Raw genomic sequence first — 25,373 nt, 5'->3', positions numbered from 1 at the left:
AGGTGGCGCTGACTCATCTTTCCTGCTGGTTCAGCTCCTCCTCAGCGCTGGGGAGTGAGAAGTGCTGACCCCCTTCACAGATGGGGAAACTGAACTGGAGATGGCAGGGTCGCCCCAAGGGCACAAGGGTGACAGGCAGGGCAGCAGGGGCGTCACCTCGGCGGAGTCCATGCGTATCGAATGTCCGTGTCCCGACTCGTCACATAGGACACCACAAGGCTCTGTCCTGAGGATGCCCATCACTGTCCAGGGAGGCCTGGTCTCTAAAGAAACGGGTCTCAGGCCCACTCTGCCGCCAGAGACATGGGACACAGACCCTCTGGCCAGGCCCGTGGCCCTGCCGCGTCCACCGAGTGGCCTATGACCGAAGGCATCTGAAGCCAGGCAGAGAGCAGGGGGCTCGGGGGGAGACGTAGCCCAGCCAAGCTCAAGAGCCGAGCCCAGGTGGCTAACCTGAGGGCCTGGTCAGGCCAGGATGGCTGAGTGGCAGCCAGGTGTCCCGATGGGCCTGCCCTGTGGCCTCCTCCCACTGCCCAGGCCCTCTGCTCTCAGCCGGCGGCTGCGCTTGGCCGCCTGCTGCTGCCCTGACTGCTCTGGACACAGTGCCAGCCGCTCCAAGCCACCCCAGGCGGAGCACAGACTTCACTCCTGTCCTCTGTCCCCGGCACGTCCACCGCTCCCCCCATCCCCCTGCGTGGAGAAGTGGCCTGGACTTCCTGTTTCTCATAATGGCCAATAAAATCAACCCAAGGAGCCAGATAAAAATATCCCTCCAGCTTCTCAAGGGCACTGGGCCAAAAGGGACAGGGAACTGGAGTCCCCAGAGCTGACCTGGCACAGACGCCCTGCTGGCCCCAGGGGCGTGTACGGACCCTGTGAAACCTGCACTTCGGTCTTCATGGCCTTGAAGGTCAAGGGGGACTGAATGCAAAGCCTGGGTTCTCTGGACGAGTTGGGGGCCTAAGCCAGGGTCCCAGCTGGCACTAGTGGTAAAGAACCCGCCTGCCAATGCAGGAGACATAAGAGACGTGGGTTCAATCCCTGAGTCGGGAAGATCCCCTGAAGGAAGGCATGGCAACCCACTCCAGTATTCTTGCCTGGAGGACCCTATGGACAGAGGAGCCTGGTGGGCTACAGTCCATGGGGTCGCAAAGAGTCATGTGACTTAGCATGCATGCACTGGAGTACGACCCACTCAGCCTGAGAGTGAAGGGGGTGCCTGCCAACCCTTGTGCAGAAGCACAGCCAGGCTGAAGTCAGGTGCTGCCCTGGGAACGTTAAGTCCTGGACTGGATTAAGAAGGTGCCAAAGAGGTCACGTCTCTTAAGCACCTGCCAGAAACAAATACACATCCTCCTGAAGGGTAGTCCCTTCAACCTATACCTGCCAATTTTAAAAAAATATATAATTTAAAAATATTTTTAAATATATATTTAAAAAAATATAATGACCTGCACATTGTCAAAGATAACCAGGCACCCAGGAAGTACACTCTTCCTGGTTGAGAGTCAGTGGCTCCAACGGCTGACAGAAGCAGATCTGCAGTGACTCCAGAGGCCTGGGATTTTCACAGCCTAGACGGCTCTGCCGGCTCCGATCAAGAAAGAGGAGACAGGCCTGGAGGGATGCGCAGAGGACTGGAAACCGAAACAAGGGAGGCACCACAGCCTAACATCGCGCCAGGACGCAGCCCTGAACGAGGGCAAGGATGCTCCCTGCACGTCACTACCTCCTGGGAACCATGCCTGCCCCCCAGCAGGAGTTCAGTAGCAAGACCTGCAGGGAGGCGAGCGTGGGGGCATCTGCCTCTTCCAGGTAAACCTGGTGAATCACTCTAGTCAGTGAGCAAATAGGCGAGAGGAGGTGATTAATCCTCACTTTCCCTCCACTCTGACATTTCTCTGTGTGAAGGTAGGCGCGCATGAAAAAAAAACAAACTCAGCCACAGAGCGGCCTCCACAGCGGAAAAACAACAACCCAGAGGTGTAATGGCTGCTGCAAAAAAACTGAATCTTTTAGGCCAAAACAAGCAAGCCCCCACCGCTATAATTTCGAGTTATCCGTTCTTTATTACAATTCCTGGCCTTGGCTCTCAAAGCATCTACCAGGGAATCTTTCTGTGGGGGCAATTTTGGTGCCTGCAATTAGCTGAACAGGCATCTTTTGTCCCCGCTAAAGCACTCAATTGCAGGTGTAATTAGGTTCCCTCACCCCTGAAATCTGCAGAGAGCCGCCCGCCTTGACTAACTGCACCCACAATTAAGTGCTTACGGGCATGTGGCTGGAGCCGGCAAACATGTGCACGCAGCTAATAGCGGGGGCACCGAGCAGCCTTTCAAAAATAGACACTGTGTTGGAGAGATCCAGCCTCTTTCCATTTGTTGTTCAAACGGCTTTGTCCAGCTGGGAATAATGAGAAAAGACAAACACGCCAATTAGGCTAGGTCCATACATAAATAAACCACACAGCTCCTTAATTAAGCCACTTACAGGAGTGGGCAAGGCCGGGAGAGGAAAGGGGCAGGAGAGCCACGGCCCTGTGGGGCCAGTGCCCAGCCTGGGGCCTGGATGCCATTTGGGCCAAGATGGCGGAGCCCAGCAGAAGGCCTCCATCCATCCATCACGGGAGGCTCCAGACCACTCCAGGCAAGGGATGCTGGTGGGGGTGAGGGCAGGCTTGGGAGCTGGAGGAGGGTTGTCGGGGTGGGGAGGGGTCTCCAGCCGGTCCTCAGGGCGAGAGAGAGGCAGGAGCCAGGGAAGGGACTGAAGGAGACTGGAATCCCTCCACCAGGGGACGCCAGCATGGGACTGGCCTCCTTTGCCCTCTTCCACAAGCTGGCCTGGCCTGGCACACGACCTCTTCCCTGAAGGCAGGCACACCTGCTCTCCGCCCACCGCCTCTTCCCTGGGCCCCGGAAGAGTGGTGAAGTCCAAAATCAAATCATCTGTCTGCTTCCCAAGGCCAGCTTGCTTGAGGCCTTCGGTGGACGACACCCAGGCCCTGGCCCAGCCTCCGCAGCCACAAACTGGACGCCGGCTACGGTTCAAGACAAAGGAAGGACACTTGTGGCCAGGGCTGAGGCCTGCCGGGGGCGGGGAGGGGGGGGCGGGAAATGGCTGTTGGTGGTGGTGGGTAATTCAGTATCTCAGGCCTCACCGTCAGTGCCAGCCCTGCTGCACACTTCTTCGCTCCCTGCCACGCTGCTGGATTGCTTCTCGACAATAAAACCTAGCAGATTACAGTCGCTGTAATCAGGCGAGGGAGCAAAGCTTCCCGCTCCCCCAGCAGTGCCACTGAAAGCCATTTGCCTTTTGCAGAGCTCAGCAGTCCCGGCTGGAAGCAAAGGGCAAAGGCAATATTTAGATAATTAAAAACCCATTGCTGATGGGCCAGCCGGGTGGCGACAGGTGGCTTTGGGGTGGACCAGCAATGGTTCAGAATGGCCAGCATGCCTTCTCGCCTCCCCTTGCAGCTATGGTTAAAGGAGATGAGAGGTCTGGGAGGTAGGCAGGTGACCACTGGGAAATTCCACTCCAAGAAGAAGTGGGCTTATGCCTGGACTCTGTTCCAGAGTCCCTGCAAGACTGGGGCAGGGCTGCGCCTTCGCCTCACCTCTGCTCCAGCCACGCTGGCCAGCCTGGACTCTTCCTGCCTCGGGGCCTTTGCACTGGTTGTGCCGGCTGCCTGGAGCTCTCCTCCCCCAGCCAGACACATAGCTTCCCTGCCCCCTTCAAATATCTCCTTCTCAGGAAGGCCCATCCTGGCTGCACACCACCCTCCCCAGTCGCCCCGGGCTCTCACTCGACTGTGGGGTTTCTGCAGCGCTTCACCCCTTGACTCACACCTGACATTTCTGGCATCTTGTTCCGTCTTTTTTTTTACGGGACTCGGATCTGGCATCCCACCACCACTTCAGCGGTGCCTGGTGTGGTGGCTGGGGCTTGGGACTCAGTTCTGAATAAGTGAATGAATGAACGATGCCCAGGTTGGATACAAAGCAACCTAGGGTGCTGCCTCGGAAGGAGGTTTGGGCTGGAGACCAGGTAGGGAATGTACTGTGGAGGCTTCCGGGCAGGGGACAGTGTCCCTCCCCATGTGAGCTGGAGTCAGAAGGCGTCCCTGGCCTCAGCCCTCTCCCAAATCTGCAGCCCCGGGCAGCAGAGGAGACCACAGGCCAATGTGGCCGGTGTCTCCTCATTTAGCTTTTGATTTGTAAAGCTTGACTTGGCGCCAAGAATCACTGAGCTCCTAGGAGCGAGCCCTGTGCCTCTGCCCCTCTCCTGCCCTTCAACCCTCTCGGCCGATGCCTGTGAAAATCCCAATCGAGATCGCTGTTCTTCACAACGGCCAGGCCTCGATGATCTGTCGTCATGGGGACAGTGGGAGCAGGGACCACCGCAGCACACAGAGAGCCCGCGGCCCTGTTTCAGGCCCTGGCTCCTTTGCAGCAAACACCGCCCGCAGCTGCTGCTGGACCCCCTGAAGAGCAGGGTGGAGTTTCATCCCCTCTTTGTCCCCCACTCCACCTCGGCTTTAAGGGATTTCCCAGGACAGCCCTCTTCTCGCCCCGCCTGCTGGGATGGGCCCTGAGGATGGTGTCGGGGGCACACTGGCTGCTTCGGGTCCCGTGGTCTCCCGCTTCTCCAAACTCTGAGAGTGTGTGCCCCAGGCACAGTGTAGTCCTTGCCTCACCACCCCTACCGCACCAGGTCTGGGAGTTTCTGGAGCCTTCCTGATCGTGACCAGTATCGAGAGTCTGACAGGCAGCCGCGTCAGTCATGCCTGCTTCTCCCTGGAGGCCCCAGAGCCCCCACCTGTCCCCCCAGCCCCTGCTTGGTTGGGTTGGATCGTGTCTTGAATGCAGGAAACAGGGGAGGGATAGCCATTCTGGGCCAGGGAGGAGCCTCCTGGGGCGGGGGTGGGAGTCCAGGGGCCAGGTGGCCTGGGTCTGCACCCACCTGTCACTCATGGCCCCTGACTTCTCTCCACATCCGGCTCCTCGCACCACTGAGTATGGATGCAAGTGTGGAACACCCAGCCCCCACCCCACGCACCCTGTTATCTCTGAGATGTGATTAATGTCCCCACCCAAGATTGGGCAGGGACCGCCAGAGCATATGTGCTTGCCAAGTGGCAGACACTGTGGGAATGGAGGAGGCTTCAGGAAGGGCCCTCGCCTCTTCCCACCCTTGGAGCCAGCTTCACCGTAAGTTCACCGAACGGGTTCTGCTTCCCCTTTCTGAAGGAGTCTTCATCTCAGCCTGAGCATCAGCCCACTTCCCTAAAGGAAACAAGCCCGCGGGGCCCTGTGGAGAACTCAGAGCGTCCTGGCCTTTGGCCAAACCCACAGAAGCTTGGCCGGTGACCTGGCCAGTTCTCCTAATCCCCAGGCAGTTGCCGGCCTCCCTGTTTGGGACGCTTCCCCTTACATGTCCCCTCCACGTTCCCCGCTGCGTCCCCTTCTCGGGGCCCTCGGGGCCTGCATGCTTGTGGCCCTCTCCAGCTACCTCTGTCCTGAGACGCCAGCCTCTGCCATCTCCAGCAGCACACAAACACCCAAGGCCTGCCTAGTATACAGCAGGTGCCCCATGAGCGCAGGCCAGGAGGCAGAGGCAGAGGCCCTGGAGGCCCACCGTCTGAAGGAACTTGGGAAACTGATCCTCCTGGCCCTGTCCTCGCACTTGAGTTTCCAGCAACATCAAGGGAGGGGGTGAAAAAGTGGATCCCCGGGGCGCTGGGCCAGGGGCTGTTTTGTTTTGGCTTCTCGGTCCCTGGGTTTGGGGCTGGGGTCTTGACCACATGCAGCTCCAGATGAGGGTGGGGGTCCCACCCACTTCTGCTTTCACTGGGTGTCACCACAAACCACCCAGCCGGCCTTCCTCTTATCAGCAGCTGTCACGCCCAGAGGCTGCGGTGGCTTTGTTTTTTTGTCCCTCCCTCCAGGGAGCCCTGATAAGGAGGCCAGCCTTTACCCTCTGCTGCTACCCTTGGTGGCCTGGAAAAGCCTCCCCAGTAACGGAGGGACCGGACCGCCCGGGGTTTCTGGTGGTAACCCCAGTGACTCCACCCCTCGTCCCCAGGAGGGCAGGAGGGAGCTGGGAGGGTCGGGCTCCCCATTCGGGAGAAGCCCAGCTCCCAGGACACCTGGCAGTGACTCCAGGAGGCCAAGATGGCAGCCTGGAAGGGGTGCGCCGGGCGGAGAGCCAGGCCTGACAGCTGGTGGGCCTCCGCGAGGAAGCCTGTTTGCAGGACTGGCTCGCTGGCTGGTTTATAATCTTGGCACCGTCAAGCAGGAAGTGAGGAGCCAGCCAGCAGCTCAGAGGGCAAGACTTGCTTGCGACTCCCCCACCCCTGCATCTCAAGGCAGTCTCTTTTCCTCGTCTCCTTGCCCGGAGCCCCTCGGGTCAGGGGCCGGTCTCAGTTACAGTTGCATCCTGCACCAGGGAGAAGCCTGGTCCAGGGCACTGCTCTGGGCGCTGTGGCCTGCTTGCAGAAGCCCGAGGCCTGTCCCGCCAGCCAGCAAGGAGCTGGCGCTGCGCCACGCACACCTGGCTCCCCAGGCCCTCACTCCACATCCAGAACAGCCCCCTGGGGTGTCTGTCCATCAGCAGGAGGGCGGATGGACAACTGCGCTGACTCACACAAAGGAACACGGCTCTGCAACCTGACGAGTGTCACAGACAATGCAGGGTGGAGGCAGCCAGGCTGCCGAACACCCCGGGCACACACAGCTCCATTTACACGGCGCTTCCCTGAGGACGTGTAAGAAGGGCCGAGGTGTGCGGACGCTGGCACACCCGTGTGCAAGGCACTGTCCACCACAGCCCAAACGTGGGTGCAACTCAAGGGTCCCCGAGAGCTGAACACATAAACAAACGTGATACACACACACACACACACGGGAATATTATTCAGCCTTAAAAAGGATCCAAGCACTGACAGCTGTGACAACATGGATGACCTTGACATTGTGCTAAGAGAGAGAAGCCTGTCCCAGAAGGACAGCTCCTGCATGAGTCCACTGACGGGAACCCTGCAGGAGTCGCGGTCATACACACAGAAGGCAGAGGGCTGGGGGAGGGGTGGGGGAGTCAGGGGACTAACGCGGACAGTGTCAGTTTCGGAAGATGGACCGTGGTGATGCGCGTGTAACACTGGACATGTACTTCATGCCACAGATCTGAATATTTGAAAATGGGTGAGACGCTAAAGCTTATGTTTTGTGTATTTTACCACAATTTGAAAAGAAGGAGAAGAAAGTCTAACCTCCAGTAATAGAACCCAGAGCAGGGGCTGGGATAGAGAGTGGACTGGACAGGCACACCTGGGAAGGAACTTTCTGGAGTGATGGCAATTTCTACACCTGGTCGGAGCCGCTGGTTACACAGACGTGCACAGATGTGTCAACGGCGAAGGAACAAAACTCTTTAAATGGCTGCATTTTATTAAACACAAACTATACCTCAATAAGGCTTCCCTACTGGGGTTCAATCCCTGGGTCGGGAAGATCTCGTGGAGGAGGGCATGGCAACCCACTCTAGTATCCTGCCTGGAGAAGCCCCACGTACAGAGGAGCCTGGCGGGCTACAGTCCATGGGGTCACAGAGTTGGACACGACTGAGCAACTAAACACAAGATATCTCAATAAGCTAGAATCAAGATTGTGGGAAGAAATATCAGTAACCTCAGATATGCAGATGACACCATCCATATGGCAAAAGTAAAGAGGAAATTAAAGAGCCTCTTGATGAAGGTGGAAGAGGAGAGTGAAAAAGCTGGCTTAAAACTCAACATTCAAAACATGAAGATCATGGCATCCAGTCCCATCACTTCATGGCAAATAGATGGGGAAACAGTGGTAAGAGTGACAGATTTTTTCTTCTTGGGCTCCAAAATCACTGCAGACGGTGACCGTGGCCATGAAATTAAAAGGCGCTTGCTCCTTGGGAGACAAGCAACAACAAACCTAGACAGTGTATTAAAAAACAGAGACATTACTTTGCCTATACAGTTTGGTACAGTCAAAGCTATGGTTTTTCCAATACTCAGTCACGTACGGATGTGAGACAATAAAAAAGGTTGCGCGCCAAAGAATCAATGCCTTAGAACTGTTCCTGGGTTGGGAAGATCCCCTGGAGAAGGGAAGGCTACCCACTCTAGTATTCCGGCCTAGAGAATTCCATGGACTGGGGTGGCAAAGAGTCGGACATGACCGAGAGACTTTCACTCACTCAGAACTGTACTGCTGGAGAAGACTCTTGCGAATCCCTTGGACATCAAGGAGATCAAACAAGTCAATCCTAAAGGAAATCAACCCTGAATATTCATTGGAAGGACTGATGCTGAAGCTGAAGCTCCAATACTCTGGCCACCTGATGAGAAGAGCCGACTCACTGGAAAAGACTCTGATGCTGGGAAAGACTGAGGGCAGGAGGAGAAGGGGACGACAGAGGTGAGATGGTGGGATGGCATCATTGACTCAATGGACATGAGTTTGAGCAAGCTCCAGGAGTTGATGATGGACAGGGAAGACAGGGGTGCTCCATTCCATGGGGTCGTAAAGAGTCGGACATGACCAAGCGACTGAACAACAACAAAAATAGTTCAATAAAACATTTTAAATGTTAAAAACAACTTCAAACTCTCATCTCAATACACATTTATTTACAAGTTATTTTTAGGTACTCTATATGAATAATCTCTGTTAAAAAATTCTTCCTGAGTGAAGGGTTGCTGGGCCCCACACCAGAAAGCAGGGGTCAAGGCAGTCTGAGGGTGAGGCCTAGTGACTGCAGGAGGATGAGCTGGGGGTGGTTTAGGGGCACGTGGGACAATCTCAAGGCCCTGCTGTCTGTTGATATGGCCCTGAGACCAAGGCGCCATGCCCCTTCTCTCTCAAGAAGAGATATGATGCCCCACCCCACCCCCGCAAACTGGGCAGGTGTGCCAGAATTCTTGAGTCCAGAGTCCCACCTCTCCCGGGGGGGCTCAGCCTCTGCCCAGGGGCGTAGCTGGGGGCGATCCCAGACCTGAGATGGCGGGTGTGGGGGGTTGGGGGTGGTGGTTGGTGCTGAACTCAGCTTCCAGAGGAGGGCGGGGATCCTTCAGCCACTGTGGCCTTGGACGCACCCTCCCTGTGCTGCAGTGTCCCCGAATTTAAGGGGCACAATGATGCTCCCCATGGGGCGGTCCAGAGAATCACAATCAAGCCAGAAGCCCTGGAGCACACCAAGCTCTCAAGGCTCCCGGCTGTTACTTTCTCTCTGGACTCCTCAGGCCTCTGCCCACCACCCCCTCGGCTTCTCCCCTTCTCCCCTCAGGCTCCGTGGGCCACCTCTCTGCAGCCCTGAGTTCAAGCCCACGGGCGGGGCCGTGTTTATCTTTAAGTCGTCCTTTTCCTGCCCCCGGGCGCAGCACCTGGCCCCTCCCTAGACCTATTGTCTCTGGACCCAGGGCCATCCGGTTGTCCTGGGGGGAAACAAGGGAGCCCCCCACCCCCATTTCCTCACAGTGGCTTGGACTCCAAGTCCCTGACCCAGCCCTTGACCAAATAAACACCAGCACACACAAAAGACATCCCGCACAGACCCTGGGCAGGCGGGCGGTGAGGGGGGGCCTGGGGGCAGCACCGGGCGGAAGGAGGCGGGGCCCAGCTTCTGGAGCCCGCTGCAGAAGGTGCCACCAGGATCCTGGGGACCCCGGGAGCCCGAGCCCATCCAGAGGGCTCTGTTGGCAGAGCTGCCCGAGGACCCTGCCTGGACGGCCAGGCTTTTCTCAGCAGGAGTCCCTGTGCAAGGGGTGCCCACCGCCCACTGCTGCTGCCGCCCATTCCTCACGCAGCCCCCGCTGGGTGTCGCGGCACTTGGAGCTCTCTGCCCCAGGCCCGCGGGACAGCGGAGGAGCACTCCCCACCACCTCTCCGGGGACCCCAGCAAAGCCAAGCTCCAGGGGCCTACACAGAGCCCCCTCTATCGGGCTCCTTCTGGCGCCCCTGGTGTCTCCTGGGATGACCTCCCAGATAGAGCTCCTGCACTAAGTCCTGAATCTAGGTAGCCAAATGCAGCCAGAGGCAGGTGTGTGCCCACAGCATCACCGCGTGGAGGTCAATTGGGATAACAAAGCCAACAGGCCCTGGGTGGCTCCTGCCCTCCAGACAATGGGGGCGTGGGGGTCGGGGGGAAGAAGCCAGAACACCACAGCTCACAGGGGCTGTGCTGCGGCTCAGCCCTGGGATGGGCGACTCAGACGGGTTTGGATCTCCTCTTCTCCCATTAGACCTGACTGTCTCCAGAGGAACCACGGGGTGGGAGCTGTAATTGCTTCCTCGTGTTCCATCCATTAACGGGAACTCAGATCCACAGGCTGGCTGCTCGCTGAGGCTTCAGGTAGCAATTTTCCATTTGTGTTTCAAATTTTAATGAACACGCCTGTCCCCTGGGCTGGAGATGTGGGCTGTGAGCGGGTGGCAGGCGTGCCACCCAAGGCGGGGGCTCCAAGGGGTTCCTGCCAGGGCTTGATTTCTCCAGGGAGCAGCTCCAAGCAAAGGGGTCCTCACCGCAGCCTCCCAGCTCCCACCGACCCTCCCCGCTGAGTCCGCGTGGCACGGCACGGGCCGCAAATTGTTAAGATTATTATTTCTTTCCGACAGCCCCAAAGTGTCCTATATCCCCAGATGGAGAGCAGAGTTCAGCTCTGATAAGATTGCATCACCGGGAGGAGATACATCCTCACCCTTGCTCCCGCGGCCTCCGGCTCACATAATTCCTCTCTGATCTTACCCAGGGCATCCAGTCAGGCTGGGAGGCAAACGGGATAATCCATTTTAGAGAGATTGATCAATATCGTTAGGAGCCTTTTAAATGGTTCCACAGGCTTCAAGGAGCCGAGGCAGACAGCTGAGCTGGAAGTTGGGGGGCCGGGCGGGGGGAGGGGGGCCGGTGATGGGAGGCAGGCACTACCCATGGGGATTTTCGGTCCTCCCATTTCCTACCTTCGGGAGCTGGTTCCCATCAGGGCTGGAAGGCCGGGTACATGTGGGCAGGTCATGCGCTGCACAGGGAGCTGGGCTCAGGGGCGTCGCGGGCAGAAGTCTAGCGGCTCTGGACACCAGTGCCTGGAGAAAACCGGACACGTGTCTCTCGCGATGTGGGCTGGGCAGCTCAAATGGCCCAGCCAGGTGCCAGGAGGCAATGAGACCCAGTGGAGCCAGAGCTTCGGACTTTTTAAAGAAAGCCTAAAAATCCGTTTTTGTTTTTTTTTTTAAATCTCCCGGCTTTAAAATATTGGCAATACATTTCAAAAAAAAAAACAAACGAAGAGCTGTGTGGGGACCAAGTGAAACCCAGCTGCAGGCCAAGTTCCCGAGGTCTTGCACAGGCCCCCCGGGGAGGCTCTGCCCGCGGCAGGATCTCCTCTCCACCTGCTCCTGCTGGCTCCCGCCACCTCCCTCGGGAAACTCGCCCACAGCCTGCCCCCTTTCCTCTCACTTCCCCTAGCACGATCCACACGGCAGCTCCTCCTTCAAAAGGCACCCGGAGCTAGACCACCTCCCACCGGGTCCTGCCCCCAACCCGGGGGCTCCTGCAGCGCCTCCTTGCGACTCTCCTGCGGCCGCCGCGCCCCCTGCAGTCTGCTCTCGGTACAGCAGCCGAGGACACTTGTCCCACCAAGGGCGCCGCTGCACAGACCCCTCCGCGGCTCCCACCTCCTTCTGAGTGAAAGCCGCGCCGGTGCGGCCCTCTCTGGGACTCGGCGCGATCCGCCCTCTGCCCCACTCTCCCCCTCTCGCTGGCCTTCGGGCTTCCTCTCCCGCCTCAGGGCCTTTGCACTTTGCCCTGCCCTTACTGTAACCTGGGTCTGACGTCCATGTGACCACGAAGGGGCTCCAGTAGCAGTCACGCTGGGGCAAGAGGCAGAAACCGGGACCGCCTGCGGTACACGGGACATGCCTGTCACCTGTTTTTTTTTTTTTTTTTCCCCAGGCTCTGTTAAAGGGCATCAGAGAAGCCCTCCCTGGCCGCCCCAGGGAAAACACCCTGACCCCCTTATATTTTCTCCACATCGCTGGTCACCACGAAACCTTGTGCCTATTTATCCTGTTGTGTTTGTTTCTTATCCACGGTCTTGAGCAGACTGTAAACTCCATGAGGGCAGGACCTGTGACTGTGTTGCTCACTAACAGTGTGCTGAGAGCCAAGGGGAGAAAAGCAGGGCATGGATGAACGTCTCGCTTCCTCCAGGGACCCCGCTCAGAAGCTGCTCAGAACGACGCTCGAGACAGCTCACGTCCCTACTCATCTCTCCAGCTATATCCCCGATTCTCCGTCGGCGATGAACTACCTGCAGTGAATTTAGTACAAGTCTACGCACGTGCTCTTTTCTTTTCCTAAAATGCCCTTCTCCCCATCTACCAGGCAAACACCTATTCATCCTTTAAAACCCAGTGAGAAAATCCCCTACTTTAGGAAACACTCCCTGACTTTGTCCATACTCCCGACTATAGCTAACCCCTCCTTCCACTATTGCTCCCACGCGTGTCAACGTTGGCATCTTAGCCTTCCGTGTCTGTCTTCCAGGACACAGTCTGCCGTGTCCCCCAGATTCCGCCCACTGCTGTCAATCAAAGATCTCCAGCATCCCCCAACCAGGGCAGCTGACGGTCCCAGGAAAACAGCATTGTTGCCATAATCCCTCCTCGGGGAGGCTTGATTTGGGGGTGGAAGGAAAAGAATTGCCTTCTGATCTGCGTGCTCTCCCGCCTCGAGTGACCCCCTGCTCTGAGATGCCAGTGCTGCTGCTGGGTGTCATTAGGCCTGGCTGTACCCCCCCCAACTCCGCCCCCCAACTCCGCCCCCCACTCTGGGCACACCACCCTCATCGTCACCCCTCTCTCTGGCTTGTTCTCCCTCCGCCTTCCCTGGGAGGGTCCTCCCCAGAGCAGACCTCTCTTCACTGGGTCCTGTCTGCTTCCCGCCCCCGTGGCAAGGGCAACGCCTTCCCCCAAAACCCCCTGCCAAGAAGGCAGGCAGCCTGAGAGCCTCTTGCATGTGGGCACAAGTCAGGGGGCCGGGGCGGCGGGGGAAGCCAGCGGGAGCAGACAACTCTTCAAGAAGCACGAGAGACACGGTCCTGGCTGCAACCAGGAAGCCTGCTGCTCCGGGAAGACAGGAAGCGAGAGCAGGTCAGGGAGGCGCCGCTCACCTGGGAGACGGCCACTGGGGGTGGGGGGTGCCCTCTCCCCAAATCCCTGCCCCCACCGCCAGCAATATTTTTATAACACTGTTTTGGCACGTCCGCTGTGAACTTAATTTAACATCCATATTGCTGCTACTTAATTAAATAGATGAACTCATTCTACATTTACAAGTCTTAATTCATCCTGAACAAAATTGGCCATGTTTGGTTCTTTATACACACTAGCAGCTCCCTGGAACAAATGGTGGCCTTTCCGCGTTAACGGCGGGGACAGGTTAAAAGCTAATTATCGGCTCTGGTCGCCTGTGTGAGGGAGCGGACATCTTTATCCATCATCAGAAGGGAACAGAGGGGCCTTCGAGCTCTGCTCTCCCGGCCAGAGGGCGGCGGGGCTGGCAGGCCCTTCCCCTACCTGGGCCTGACCCCTCGACGGTGGGGGGGCTCCTGCCCCACCATGGGGCCTCCTTCCATCCCCACTCACTGCCCCTCTCTCCTTGGGAGCGCTCACATGTCCCACCCCACAGCTCTGGCCACCTGCATCACTCCACAGGGGGCCGGTCAGGCTGGTCAGCGTGTGTGTGTGTGTCTGTGTGTCTCCCCAAAATCTGAGCATGGGATACACGGCCTACATTTCTGCAGCCCCCTGAGGGCGGGGGATAAGGGACATGGTGGGCCCAGCTGGGTCAGGCTGCCAGGGCACCCCTCTCTCACGGGGTCGGGACAAGGATCCCCGGGCTGACCCTGGGGAGTGCCCAGACCAGGCCCTGGCACACAGTAGGTGCTCAGTACATGCAGCAGGTACTTGAGTGTCTCCAAGCTTGCTGCCGGGGACACTAGGCCAGGCTCAGAAAGAGAGAGACCCAGGGACAGCGTGGCTCTGGCCCGTCTCAAGGCAACCCTACCAGATCTGGACCATCTATGCCTTGGAGCCAGGGACTAGAGGGGAGCCTGGGGGTCCTCACCTCCCACCGCATGACAGCCCCTGGGTTGTAGGCCCGTGGAACGCGCAGTCTATGGTGAGCTGAAGGGGCACGCAGCCTGCGTTCCCCCAGGTGCTGTTGGAATGTGCTTTCCAGGTACTCTGCATGTCAGCCTCACGGCAACCCTGTGCAGGGGCGACTACTCCAACCCACACCTGACGGGAAGAAATGAAGCCCAGGGAGGTTAAATAGCTTGCCCGGGGTCACACAGCCAGCCGCTCTGGAGAAGGCACTGCAAACCAGACACTGGGGGGGCAGGCAGAGCCCACATCTCAGTGCCCCTGGAGGAGTGGCTTGGGGCTCCCGCTGAGACTGACCTCCAGGCACATGGGCAGTGGCCCCCCCACCCTGAAGACCAGATCCCCAAAGGAAAGCCTGCTGATCTATCACAGGGGGCACCTGCCCCCACTGAATAAGAAAGCCCAGCGTTGGTCTGGCCTCCTCCCACTTGACAGCTCTTTGGACCCTGCTGACCACTGGGCAGGCAGCTGGGCCTCGGTTCACCTGCAAAACCGTCCTTTCCCCGGGCCAGGCCGGTTACCACTCTGCCACCACCTTTGGGGCCTCTGCCAGAGAGAGCTTGGGGATGTGAGATGGGAGCAAATCTCGGCAGAGGGGTCATCTGTGTTCCTAAGGTGGTCTCAGCACCAGCCTAGGCTGCAGACGAGTGGGTCGGGGAGGTGTGGGGCGGGGGGCGGGGTGGGGGGGGCGGCACATCGAGCTGCCAACAGTTCCCTCGGCCTGGATGAGGCCCCACCCACTGGGGCCAGGGCTGCAAGCAGAGGCTGGGAGGCCACAAGGCCGTGAAACAAGCAAAGCCAGCAGGCGCTGACATAACCTCCCGGGCCGGCTGCCCAGCCAACGTCCCGATCACCAGGGGAGCGAGCAATTGTTCGTTTGGGAGAGGGGAGCTGATCAGGGGGTGGGGGGTCCACTCACTAGCTCTAATCCTGCTGTGGATGCACTAACGGCAGCCTGCATGGCCCCTGCACAGCCCCCAGGGGGTGGTGGGAGAGCCCAGAGGTGCCTGGACGAAGCCCCCCACGCCCTGGACCAGCCCCAAGGTGTGGGCTGGCCTCCCTGGTCTCCCCGAGGTGTGGGCGCCCTGCCCACCTCCCGCACACACAGGCTGTGAAGAGGCCAGCAGACGCCCCCATGGCCACCCCCCCAGCCCGGAGAAGCCGGTGCCATCTCCCCCTCGCCATTACAGGCCTGGCCCCCAGCTCCCCAGCCCAGGAAAGCGAGCAGGTCACAGCGATACAGACGTGACTCCCAGCCCTTGGAGGGGCCCAGTTCCACTCGTCTTGCTGGATGTCCTCCCCAGACCATGGCCTCCGGCCCTGCCGCGGTGCACACCCACCTCTGGCTCCTCATGCCCGGGCCTCAGGTTGTCTCTGACAGGTGTCCCGTGGGTGGTCTCAAGCACCCTTGGCGGGCTCCTCCTGGGCCCCCCATCCGTCAACCCCCTCAACAGTGGCAGCCCTGCCAGCGTTGCTGAGAGCCTCCAATGGGCCAGAAGCATCTTTATATTCAGGCCATCTCGTTCTGCATTTTACAAGCAGCCCCTGTTTCTAAATGAGCAGAGACCCAGAGAGGCTGAGTTCCTTACCCTAAGCCACACAGCCAGCAGGAGCTGTGACCAGGCAGATCAGGTCTCCGGAGCTCCAACCACGCCCCTCTCCCCCACCTACTATGGCCAACCAAACCCACCTACTCACAGGCCGGAGAGGGCAGATCACTGGCAGGCAGCCACCAGCACTGGTGTTCAATGGCTGGGGAGGCTGGGGAATGGGGGCACTCCACCCCTTGGGGAGCCAGCCCTTTTTGCAGGCCTCCACCCCAGGTACTCAGCATCACTCCCAAAAGCCCTGGCCTTGGACAGGCGGCGCCTCTGCAGCCAGATGCAACCCCCCCCACCCCCCGCAACCGCTCCCACTGCTGCCTCGGCCCATTCACACCCAGCCCTTCCTCCCAGAGGCCTGTCCATTAGCCAGAACTGTGGGGTAAGCAGGGGGCAAGCCTTTCCCCCGGGGGTTAGAACAATGCCGAGAAGGGACCTTTGGGACTCTCTGACCTCCCGATGTCCAGGGAGCCTGAGGGGTGACAGCTGGGACTCACAGGAGGGTCTGGGGTGCAAGCAGCCAAGACCCTGGGGCACCATGCCTTGCTCTGTTGCCTAGAATTGCGTCAGCCCTACCCCCAGGGCTGGGGGTCTTGCGGGGGGGGGGGTGGGAGGCAGCCCCTAGGGTCTTCCAGCCCTACTTCCTTCCCCAGCCCCGACTTGGGCTCCTTAATCAGTCCCCAGAGAGCCCTCCCTCCCAATTCCTCCCTATCTAGAGATGATTTCATCAGACAGTCAATCAACAAATATTTACCCAGCACCTCCCAGAGTACTCAGAGGGCAGAGGCGGGACTTCAACAAGAGCCAAAGATGGAGCCAGGCTAGAAGGTGGGGTGGCCACCAGGTCATGCTCTCCTAACAAACTCATGTATACGCGCACACCAGCACACCCCACACACAGTCAGCACACACACAGACTCCGGGGTTCACACCTCCCTTCTCTGCGGCCTTGTACTCCTGGGCAACCCAGCTCACCGCTGATGCCTCAGTTTACAAACCTGTAGGAGGAGCCCTGCTGTGAGTGTGACGTCATCTCACACACGTGCATGCAAGGGGCTCAGGTCGGAGCCTACCCCGAGCAAGTGCTCCTGGACACCCCTACTCACGCCTGAACTGCTCCCTCCAGGATGCACAGTTTCAGGGCCCCTTCAGGGGGAGTGAGCCCCAAGGACCTGCAGGGAGGGAGACTTGCTGACCCAGGAAGCAAGATGGCTGGAGCTGGTGCCACGTGGGGAGAGGAGGGCTGCCCCCTCGGGGTGCCGGGCCTCGGGCCACGCTAACCTTTCACACCCGTTGACCCCCTGAGCCTTCCTGATCGTGGCCCTCGGGCAGGTGTGGTGAAGGGCACAGGAGGGCACGTCTGGGGGGACCTCTGGTGGGGGGTCGCCCTGCTGCATTCTCATTTGTGGCTGCCCGTAACGGTGTGGGCGAGAGATAATGGACGAGCCACTTCCTGGCAGATCCCACAGTTCACCCGGGGCCCGCGAAGGGGAGGACGCGCTGCTGCTCAAGGTCCCCCCACCAGCGTGGGGGCTGCCCACTGTCTCATCCACCCTTGCAGGTTCCCCGTCCTGGACGCGGCTCGGGGAGCCTTGGCTGCGGGTGGGGAGAGGGAGGCTCGAGAGGGCAGGGCATGCCCAGCCTGCCTGCCCAGTGCCCTCTGCCCACGAGGGCTCCCAGAATTGGGAGGAGGCCCCGGCGGGCACCTGTGGGGAGGTGGACGTGGGGCTGCACCCCTGCCACTGTTACCCACCGGCTCCCGTGAGCAGTGCCCGGTTTCTGGCTGGCACACACAGACACGGGAACACTTGGCACTGCCAGGGCCCTCATTAGCAGAGGATCTTAAAACAGTATGTGGAAACCCTTCAAGACCCCCTGGGCTGAGCGCCAGCATGCTCCGGATTTTACAGGGCCAGAACACTGAGACGGAAAGGCTGGCCTCTCTCCGGCGGGCAGGCAACTCCAGTGCACAGCCAGGCCTCCTGCCCTCAAGGCCGGTGTCCCCTCCTCCTGCAGGGGTGGGGCTGGAAACCCTCTGCAGCCCACTCGCGCAGATGCTGTGGACAGGATGGCTGCAAACACATATCGTCAACGCAAGGGAAGGACGCTGCAGGAGGAAGGGGGTGTGGGGGCCATGACTGCACAGAAGAAGAAACCGAGGTCCACATTGGTCCCAAACACGCCCAGAGTTTGTAGCAGGTAAAGCTGGGCTGGGAACTCAGGCTTCTTGATGCCCACAGGCCAGTCCTGGGTGGGCTTCTGCACAGGCAAGAGGGAGGGCCGCAGCGCCTGGGGAGGATGGACAGGGAGGACAGCGCTGGGCCCAGAGGCAGGAGGCCTGGGACTCGATCCTGGCTGTGTCACAGACTCGCTTTGGGCAAGTCCAGTTCCTCATCCTTGAAGGTGAGCCTTGGATGTCTCACTCTGGACAGAGAACCAGCTGCCAGGCCTGAGCCTGGCGTCCTGTGCCCTGCTCTGGGCCCTCGGGCAGCATCCCTGGGCTGCAGTCAGTGGGTGGGGGGGCCTCCCGGCACTGGTCAGGGCAGAGGCACGGCCCCAAGGTCAGAGCTTCCGCTGCAAACATGTTAGTCTCGGAGGCCTGGCTGAAGACCCCAGACTCACTCCCCGACCCTACCCGCCTCGAAGCGAAGACATCTCTCTGCCCAGCCCAAGACTGACAGAAAGACCAACAGACTGATGAATGGGGTGAGAGAGACCCTCTGGGCTGCTGGGGGGCAGGGCGGGCATTTCCTTGGTGTCCTCCACTCAAGCAGCCAGGGGCAAGTCTTGCACTCAGGACAATGTGCCCTAAACACACACCAACTGCTGGATTTACACCCGAGATCATGCGCTGCACACTGCATGCTGGCCCCAGACCGACTCTGAACCTCCCGCGGAGAGCTGCCCTGTCCCCGTTCTACAGTGGGGGGAGTTGGCTCGAGGCAGAGCTGGACCCTGAACGTGGCCACCTGGGGCTCTCCACGGCTGTGTGGCCTTGGCCAAACCACTTCCCTCTCCATGCCTGTTCCCCCTCCACTGCCCCCGCTGGCGGAAAACATTGACGTCACATCCCTGGCTCAGCCAACGAGATGATTCAGACGCGCACCCAGCGCAGTCCCCGTGGCGCCCCTGTATCGCGGCCGTTCTCCTGTGGCCGGCCTCCCCCCATCCACGTGGGCATCCTTGTTGCCTGGAGACCCTCACACTCTCTCCTGGACCCTCACACCCTGGGAGATCACCGCCACCCCCCGCCCCTGCCCCCGGGCGCTCCCAAAGCCCCCTGCTGCATGAGCACCTCGGGGTCATCATGGAGCGGAAGCGCAGCTGTCCGGGCGGCCAGGGACATGGGGCCCCGCGGGCAGGGCTGCAGGAGAGAGATAACCCACTGGCCCCGGCTCCTAGGCACCTGATGCGGTCCCTCGAGCGGGAGCCGGGCCCTGGCACCAGGCTGGGGATGGCGGCGGGGAAGTGACAGGGCGGCGGAGCGGGAGACGGGCCCTCACAAAGAGCACGTCCCCTGTAAGTGGAGATAAACCCCGGGAGGCAGCGGGCGCGGGATCGGTTGTTGAGCCGATGTACCACATGCTGACAGGGCAGACGCGAGGCCTTTCACGGCCACGCGGCTTTCATTTGTCGTTATTCATGGAGAAGCCGGGCGCTTTATCTCCCTCACATTATGTGAGGCCACGAGGCAGACACTTGCTCCGCAAGCGGGGCTCCCTCGGAAAATATTAATATGTAAATGTCACTCTCCCAAGACCAGAAATGAAATGGAATGACCGGCTGGGAGATGCTCTGCTGGCAAGATGAAAAAAAAAAAAAAAATAAGAAAAGAGAAAGAGAAAAAGCTGCTGGGGCTGGAGGCGAGGGAGCCGGCTTAGAGAGGGAGGGCGGGCTCACGGGGAGCCTGGGATTTGCAGGGGGGGGCAGGGGGAGGAGGCAAGTGGGGAGCGGTTCAACTATCTTCTCTCCCCAGACAAACGCTTCAGGGCAAAAACCTTAGAGCAGGGCGGGGGAAGCTTCCGGCATCAGCTTGAGGGTAGGCAGATAACACAGAAGCTAGGCGGCAACTCTGCACCCAGGGACCCTCTGCAAGCACCTGCATGCCGGGCTCTTCGGTCACTGCCAGCCCTGTGGCCCCATTTCCCGGATGACAAAGTCCTGGCACAGGGAGGCTGAGCCACTGGGCCAAGGCGTGCCCTGCCCCTACGACTCTTTCTGTCAGACCCCTGAGCTAGACCAGCAGGGACCCTATCTGATGCTCCTTGTGTGCAGGGCAGCCTGACCCTGGGCCGCCTCTGCACTTCCAGGCTGGGACACAGCCTGCCCTGCCCCACCTGCCCGAAGCAGCAGGAAGTAGGTGACACACCACACCCTCCCTACGGTGAAAGGACCTCCAGGATTCCACGCCAGCTCCTCAAATCACAGCAGGAAAAGGGCAAAGGGGACTTACAGCACCTCGCCGCCCCCCCCAGACCCCGCTCAATTCACAGCCAGGGAAACGGAGTCTAGGGGACACCTGACTATCCTACGACGGTCCGCCAGCCCTAAGTCCGGCTGACTCTTCCCAGCCATCGCCCCATTGAACTCCCGGGGGTAGGACCCCACTGCCTCCTTGTCACAGGAAATGCAGAACCTGCCCGAGGTCCCATAGGGATCAGAGGGGCTGGCTGGTGATCTCCGCTCTGAGGGTGCTCTGGCCAGAGGAGGGACCCGAGTGAAGACGTGGGATGCCCACGGGGCACCTGCCCGCAGGGCTGGCACTGCTTGAAGTCCCTCTCCAGCCTTGCCTGTGGCTGGGAGCTAGAGTTTCCTTCCCCCCGCCCACCTTGTCTGTCTCCAGTCCCTGCAGGCCACCATCCTGTGTCCCCAGTGGTGAGAAAGCTGGGCGGGGAGTGGCGTATTGTGGGTGAGGGGTGGGAGGGCGCCCACCAGCCATGGAGCTAGCGGGGCAGGAAACTGACATAAAGTCTTAGCACAAGAGATGGGAACTCTCCCCTTTCACTGCATTTTTGGGGTGGTCCAGGGGCCCCACCAGAGAGCAATGCTGTGGTTCGTGTGTCCCCTGCCCTGAACCACTGGATCCTCAGAGCCCAGCCCCATACCGCCATCCACAGAGCACCCTGGGAGGAAATGGGGGCACGTTCGGCCCCCCACCTGCTCAAGTGACCTCCCCAGATACAGAAGATACCAGCCCTGAGCCCCGAGAAAACACAGGCATGAGCTGGCGGCTGCTGCTGGCCCTTCTCTCTGAGGCGGCCGCCCTCCTCCGTGCCCCCACCCCGCCTGCCTGCTGCCAGATCTCATCAGTGGACTCCAGGGTGACCCGAGGCCACAGAGCTCGCAGGAGTGGTTGTGTTTCTTCCCAGCAATGCCAGCTCGCTACTTAACCCTGTCAAGCAGGGAGCCCTCGGGAGGCCTGCGCGAGGGACTGGGAGAGAGTGGGCTGGGCGTGGGGGGCCGAGGCCAGGAAGCCCTGTTCCCTGGGCACCCCCAGGCTGGAGAGCAGGCCCCGGGGGACAGGGACAGGGGCCAAGCAGAGGAGGGGCGGGCCCGCAGATGGAAACTGTGACTTCAGAAAGCTGGAATGCTGCCTGGGAAACACCAGAGCTCATCCATCACCCAGAGGCACCCTGGGAGCGGGGGGCAGGCTCCTGGGACCCCCAGGAGGAGCACATGCACACACCTCCCAACCCTCACACACACACCGACACACGTGAACACAAACATGGGTACACATGTGTGTACCAGGCCACACACGTGTACTCATGTGCACACACATGCACATGCAAACACAGCACACCACCCACACCCACACGCATGCACAGATGTACATGTGTAAAAAACACACGCACACAGATGTACATGTGTACAACACATGTGTGCACAAATGTAAACACGTACATGTGTGCGCACAGGTGTGTGTGTACAACACACATACACACAGATACACACATGCACACACAGATGCACACACATATATACGCACACATACACACAGCCCTGCCAAGTCTCTGACTCACCAGCCCTGACCTCCGCCCCGGGATCCCTGCCGGCCTGCGGGCAGCCCCGGGCAGAGGGCCGGGGGAGGTAGGGAGAGCAGCGGCTTGGCAGGGCTGCCTGGGGCCTCCGGAACAGAACACTGGGGGGGCAGCGGCACTCACTGCCAGGCCTTGCGGTCTGGACTTGAGAAATCTCCATCCCGTAATAAGAGATTCTGGCACAAGGGGCCCTTCCCTGAACAATGGGCTGAGCGGCTCTGAGCATGGCGGGCGCCTGAGTGTGAGGCGTCTGGGCAAGCTGATTGTGTGCCCCGAGGCGGGGCGCTGGGCAGGCTCCCGGGGCTGCTCCCCCAGGGCTGGGCCTGCTCCCTCCTCCAGGAGCTGCCCTGTGGGGCGGGGGCAGAACTCCTGCAATGCCAGGAAGGGGACGGGGCTCCAAAGAGGCTGAAGCCTGTTTCCTGGGAGGCCCTGGGGGCTCCTGGTCAGAGGGGCCCCGATCCTTGGGCCTCCCCTGAGACTGAACTGGAGGGCAAGGGAGGGGAGAGAAGGCAGGCGGGGGAGAGGAGGAGCAGGGGAGAACAGCGGAGGAGGAGGGAAGATCGGGAGGGGGCTGTCCGCCAACCGCACCCTGGAACCACTCAGGGAAGCCTGGTTTCCCAAGGGCCGCTAGGGAATCCACCCTGTGTTGGTTCTCAAAGTGGGGTTCCCACAGGGAAGCAGCGTCACCTGGCAGAAATGCAGGTTCTCAGGCTCTCGCAGAGCGGTGTTTATCACACCACATGTCCAGGGGATGCCGATGCTGAGTGGGGGTGGGGAAACCCCTAAGAGCAACCTGCTCTCAAGGCGGGGGCAACTTGTCAGGGCGCGCAAGCCATGGGGGTGCAAGCAGGGAGGGTCCTGCTTCCTGGAGCGGGGGCTGAAGCCTGAGGCAGGAGGTGCTCCAAGTCCTAGGAGTCTGATTGTCAAGACAAGGGGACGCCTGGGATGTGCTCAGGCTGAGGAGCAGGAGCCGAGGGTGGGGAGAGAAAAGTGGCTCCTGTGGGGGGAGGTCCGGGGGGCTTCAGCACTGATGGGCGGCCAGGAAGAGCCCCAGCATGGGCTGCGGCCTGTGACAACGACAGCGGTGGGGACAGCTGGTGTGTCTAGGTGCGCTTCACCAACACCACCCTCCTCACACTGCGTGCACACGTGCTAAAGGCTTCCCAGGAGGCGCTGATGGCAAGGAACTAGCCTGCCCACGCAGGAGACATGAGATGCGGGTTCAATTCCCTGGGTCGGGAAGATTCCCCTGGAGAAGGGAATGGCAGCCCGCTCCAGTATTCTTGCCTGGAGAATCCCATGGACAGAGGAGCCTGGTGGGCTACAGTCCATGGGGTCGCACAGAGTCAGACACGACTGAAGGGACCTTCCACGCTACATAGGAGCAAATGGGGCACAGAGAGGGTAAGTGGCCTGAGGACCCCCAGCTGCAAAGGGGCTGAGTGGGGACAGCAGTGAAACCGCGCCCAGAGTCAGGGTCTTCGCTTTCAACCGCTCTCTGTGCAGACGGGGAGAGGGGGGTACAGATCCCAAGGAGACAGGAGTCAGGGTGGGGCAGAGTCCCGGCTGGACGATGCCCAGGAGCTCCCCACAATGGGCCAGTGGACCAGATGGCAGAGCGATGGACAAAGCAGACAGAGGTCAAAGTGGAGGAGGGTTTCAAAGGCTTGCAGAGGTCCCCAAGGTGACCTGAATGCCACATGCTGGGGTCTGGGGTCTGGAAGAGTGCAGGATAGACTTGCAAAAGCCCTGACCAGTGACCTGCCTGACTGCCCCCCTGCTTGCCAGGCTGGGGACAAGCACGTGAGGCTCGGGTCCCTCCACCTGCGACCCTCTTGCAGATCTGCAATTAAACCAGCATCTCCACCAGCGTCGTGCGGCTCATCAGCCCCCGCTCTCCCGTTGCTGGGTGATGGGGGCGCTTTGATATCGGGCCGGACTCTAATGCGTGCGGTGCAAGGGACCCTTAATTTATTACGTGCCGGTAATTGATGTTTATATAAAGTAGCTCTTACAGCTACTCAAAGTAGGAGATGAAAGGCAATCAATCAGCCATTTGCCTCAAAAGAAAGGGAGAAACACCACACGTTTCAAAAGCAGGCCCCTGAAAAAATGCTGGAAGGGGGCTGGATGAGCACGCCGGCACTTTGAAGCTTGAGGTTCCAACCACAGACAAACGGCGGTTGCCAGGACGTGGGAACCGTCCCCGGGCTGCCTGTGGCTTTTGGAGCGGGGAGGGTCTGGGGGCCCTCCGGGAGGACACAGGCCACGGTGCTGGACGCTGCCCTGTGGCCCTGGAGCCTTCCCTCGGCTATCTGGCCCATCACCTGCTCCACCCTGGTCACTCGTTCTGTTCGCTGGGGTCACAACTCCAAGAAATGTGGCTTGAGGCCCAGGTTGAGTTTTGAGGGGACCCTCCTGCACCCCAGGGGGGCCCCAAGGCTGAGGTGTAACGCTTCCTATGTGGGCTGCGCCAGTCTGTGGACACAAGGGATGGGGCTCCCCAGAGTCACCTCATGTCGGGCTCCTCTTTCTCCTCTGCCACCTACCCTTGCCCTGACTCCCACCCTCTAAACCAGCCTGAGCCAGCAGGTCTGGCACGAAGGCCCCAGACTCAGGGCCCTGGAGGGACTCTGGCCCTTCCAGATCCTGGGGGCAGCCGCCGTGCCCCGGCTCCAGGGGGCTCTCTGTGGTCACGTGGCTCCCTCTGCGTCAGATCCTCTCTCAGGACCGCGCTGCACGTGCACCTGGGGAATCCCACTAACCACAGCGCACACGCCTGAACCTAACTGCACCAGCAAATGCCTCTTTCCCACATCGGGTCACATGTACAGGATCAGGCGTTAGGACGCAATGTCTTTGGGGGGGCACTGCAGTCTATCGCAGACACGAAGGGGAAGTCAAGCCAGGTTCCCGCTCTTTTCTGTCCAGATCAAATGGCCACGAAAGTCAGGCCCTTGTCCAGGGGCTTGTCACCCGCCTACTCACTACTTACCAAGGGCCAGGCGCTGTCCCGGGCATTGGGGTTACAGTGGTAAAGGAAACGAAGAGCAGGCACAAAGGCCCTGAGGCTCCATGTTTGGGGAACAGCGAGGCAGAGGGTGTGGCTGGAGTGAAGCAAGCCTGGACACAGGAGCAGGGGACAGGAGGCTGGGGGTCAAGAAAGCCTTTCTGGTTCTAGCTGTGACGTTGACTTTTGTGGGGGGTGCTCCAACAACAAGGCCAAAGCCGTGTGCATCCACAGTTGGGGTCAGCGAGGTCCTGCTTCCCTAACCAAGGCTGGGTACCCCATCCCTTCCAGTGGGGACCAGCAGAAGCAGCCCCCAGCCCTTGCTGAGCATTGGTCCAGAAGCCTGTGCTCAGGCACACAGCGGAGGGTACAAGGCACAGCTGCCAGCTGTGCTGTGCGTGCCCTGGTCCAGGCGGGGTGTGCCAGCTGCACCCACACTCACACCCACACAGGCACACATGCGCACACACCACACACGCGCATGTGCACACACGTACACACACATGCACACAGGTACTACACACAC

General features: G+C 60.0%; 1 protein-coding gene and 1 long non-coding RNA gene across 7 annotated transcripts in view; both read right to left on the bottom strand.

Annotated features, from left to right (window-relative positions):
* GSE1 (Gse1 coiled-coil protein) overlaps positions 1-25,373 on the bottom strand; it is a 395,102-nt gene that overhangs the window by 110,884 nt on the left and 258,845 nt on the right. The gene's annotated exons all lie outside the window — the stretch shown is intronic.
* On the bottom strand, positions 8,644-12,803 carry LOC139177047 (uncharacterized). The gene is made up of 2 exons (XR_011561431.1): positions 11,706-12,803; positions 8,644-11,114 (listed from the first exon to the last, which is right to left on the bottom strand). It is a non-coding gene; the product is annotated as an uncharacterized lncRNA (long non-coding RNA).

The sequence above is a fragment of the Bos indicus genome, chromosome 18 (genome assembly GCF_029378745.1).
Source record: "Bos indicus isolate NIAB-ARS_2022 breed Sahiwal x Tharparkar chromosome 18, NIAB-ARS_B.indTharparkar_mat_pri_1.0, whole genome shotgun sequence".
Lineage (NCBI taxonomy): Eukaryota > Metazoa > Chordata > Mammalia > Artiodactyla > Bovidae > Bos > Bos indicus.
The sequence above is the reverse complement of the archived record's forward strand: the minus strand, read 5'-3'. Positions and strand labels throughout refer to the sequence as shown.